Genomic DNA, 3550 nt, shown 5'->3' with positions numbered 1-3550 from the left:
TTTTTTTATTACCTGTCTGAACACAGATGACACTTGACAATTTTGAATGTAAACATTTAAAAACTGTATTTTAGAGATGATGTTTCCTCTAAATGAGAACTTAATAAAGTGTTTTTCTGGGTGGTGGAAGAAACAGCATTTTCAGTATTTCACTTCATTCTGATTTTTAAACTATGTAGAAGTTTTGTCTATTAAAACAATTTTAAGTTCTTAAATGATGTATCCTACCTTGACTCAGAAAGAGTAATTCCCTTGTCTGAGGTATCATTGGGAAATACGTTTTCCCATATTACTGGTTCTCCTTTCATTTTAATGCTGTTTTCTTTAGCCACGCAGAAGCTTTTTAATTTGATGAGGTCCCATTTTCTCCTCTCCTTTCCCTTCCCTTCCCTTCCCTTCCCTTCCCTTCCCTTCCCTTCCCTTCCCTTCCCTTCCCTTCCCTTCCCTTCCTTTCCTTTCCTTTCCTTATTCTTTCCTTATTCTTTCCTTTATGTCTCTTGCTGTAGGGGACAAATTGGTAAAAATGTTGCTGTGTGGAATGTCTGAGATTTTCCTGCCTATGTTTTCTCTAGGACTTTTATGGTGTCACAGCTTATATTTAAGTCTTTATCTACCTTGAATTTATTTTTGGGTATGGTGTAACTTGAACAACAATGAAATAATTTAAAAAAGAAAAGAAAGAGTAATTCCTTTGTGTGGTAAGTAGGTTTTGAGTGAAAGCTGGTTTTCATTTTTATAGTTGTTTTCTTCCAAACACAGACAGCACATTGATAAACAGCTATCATCTCTTTTAGATCTTAACATTCTAAGTAAACAAAGTCAAGCCCCATGTGCCCAATTTCACATTTACCTGAAAACAATGCTGTGGAATCCCTTGGGGTTTCCCACATAAAATTTTTTTTTATTGGATTCTAATGATGACAGTTTTTAAGCTTTGGGTATGACATGATCCTGTACGGTGAAGACGATTATTATCTAGGTTTTAAGATAAATATAAACCTTCATGATATTTTTTAAGTGTTCTCTTGTGTTTGTTTCATGGTTATATTAATTGGAATATGTACTTCTACTGGACCCACTATCTGTTACTTGCTGGGTGATATTCAGATGCACATGAATGAGCACAAGAATGGAACTCCTTTCCAGTTACTTTGCTCTCTGCTTTCTACCAGTTTTCAATGAAATATTTGTCTTCATATCTGGGGCTACTGATACATCCCCATTTATTACATTTTGTTCCTTGTTATGTAATTTTTACTAAATATCTTCTCTCTCCATAGCCCTGGATAGTAATTCATTCAAAATGATCTCTATTGTGGGCTGGTGATTTTTTCGGATTGTGGGGGGAGGTTACTACTATTCACTAAAATAAAATAAGCAATATGCTCTGTTATGATATTGCATGTATAAAACAGAACTTCATTTATTAGTAAATTCATTAGGCTTTATGCTTGCTACATGCCCCAATTTTTTTTTATTGTGTTCAGTTACAGTTGTCCCACGTTTTCCACTCCGTTGCTCTCCTCTACCCCACCCAACCCCTTCTCCACCCCTCCTCCCACACTCAATCCCCACCCTGTTGTGCATGTCCATGGGTCCTTTGTACATGTTGCTTGACTTGACCCTCCCCATTCTTTCTCCTGTTATCCCCTTCTCCCCACCCTTCTGGTCACTGTCAAATTTGTTCTTCATTTTCACATCTCTGGTTCTCTTTGGCTCATTTGTTTGTTTTGTTAATTAGGTTCCACTTATAGGTAAGATCATATAATGTTTGTCTTTCTCGGCCAGGCTTATTTCACTTATCATAATGCTCTCCAGATCCATCCATGCTGCCGAGAAGGCGTAGGATCTCCTTCTTTCTTTGTGCTGCATTGTATTCCATTGTGTAAATGGTTCAGTGTTTTATACCCACTCATTTACTAATGGGCATTTAGGCTGTGTTCAGCACTTGGCTATTGTAAATAGCACTGCTATGGACATAGAGGTGCATTGATTGATTTGAATTGGTGTTTCAGGATTCTTAAGGTATAATACCAGCAGTGGAATCAGCGGGTCAAAAGGCAGTTCCATTTTTAGTTTTTTGAGGAAATTCCATACTGTTTTCCACAGTGGCTGTACCAGTTTGCATTCCCACCAACAATGTACTAGGGTTCCCTTCTTTCCACAGTCTCACCAGCACTTGTTTTTTGTTGATTTGTTAATGATGGTCATTCTAATGGGTGTGAAGTGGTGTTTCATTGTGGTATTAACTTATATCTCCCTGATAGTTAATGATGTTGAGCATCTTTTCATATGTCTATGGGCCTTCTGTATGTCCTCCTTGGAGAAGTGTCTGTTTAAGTCCTTTGCTCTAGTGTGGAGTCACGTGAGTTCTTTATATATTTTGGATATCAAGCCCTTGTCCAAGGTATCATTGGCAAATATGCTTTCCCATGCAGTTGGTTCACTTTTCATTTTGTTGGTGGTTTTTTTAGCCATGCAGAAGCTTTTTAGTCTGATGTAGATTCATTTGTTAATTCTTTCCCTTATATCCCTTGCCTTAGAGGACAAATCAGTGAAAATATTGCTGCCTGGAATATCTGAAATTTTCCTGCCTATGTTCTCATCAGGACTTTTATGGTGTCATGACTTATATTTAAGTCTTTTATCTATCTTGAGTTTATTTTTTTGTATGGTGTAAGTTGGTGATCGAGTTTCATTTTTTTGCATGTACTTGTCCAGATCTCCCAGCACCATTTATTGAAGAGGCTATTTTTACTCCATTTTATGCTCCTGCTCCCTTTGTCCAATATTAGTTGACTATAGAGACATGGGTTTATTCCTGGGCTCTCCATTCTGTTTTATTGATCTATGTGTCTGTTCTTAGGCCAGTACCAGGCTGTTTTGATTACAGTGGCCTTGTAATATAGTTTGGTATCAGTTATTGTGACCCTCCTACTTTGTTCTTCTTTCTCAAAATTGATGAGGCTATTCCCGGGCTGTTTATGGTTCTCCAGAAATTTTTGCAATTTGTTCTATATCTGTGAAGTATGTCATTGGTATTTTGATAGGGATTGTGTTTAATCCATAGATTGCTTTGGGCAGTATGGACATTTTAATGATGTTAATTCTTCCAGTCCATGAACAGAGTATATGCATCCATTTATTTGTGTCTTTCTTAATTTCTTTCTTCAGTGTTCTTTAGTTTTCTGAATATAAGTCCTTTACCTCCTTGGTTAAGTTTATTCCTAGCTATTTTATTTTTCTTCTTACTATAGTCAATGGGATTTATTTCCTAATAGGATTTTATTTCTGACATCTCATTGTTAGTGTACAAAAATGCCTTCAATTTCTGAATATTGACTTTGTATCCTGCTATTTCATTTATTAGGCTGATTAGTTTTTTGGTGGAATCTATAGGATTTTCTATGTACACTATCATGTCATCTGCAAACAATGACAGTTTTACTTCCTCCTTCACAATTTGGATGCCTTTTATTTCTTTTTCTTGTCTGATCACTGTGCTTAGAACCTCTAATACTATGCTGAATAGAAGTGATGAAAGCTTTTA

This window comes from Phyllostomus hastatus, unplaced genomic scaffold (genome assembly GCF_019186645.2).
Source record: "Phyllostomus hastatus isolate PE091 unplaced genomic scaffold, TTU_PhHast_1.1 phas_scaffold_78, whole genome shotgun sequence".
NCBI classification, from domain to species: Eukaryota; Metazoa; Chordata; class Mammalia; order Chiroptera; family Phyllostomidae; genus Phyllostomus; species Phyllostomus hastatus.
This window is presented reverse-complemented; position numbering follows the sequence as displayed.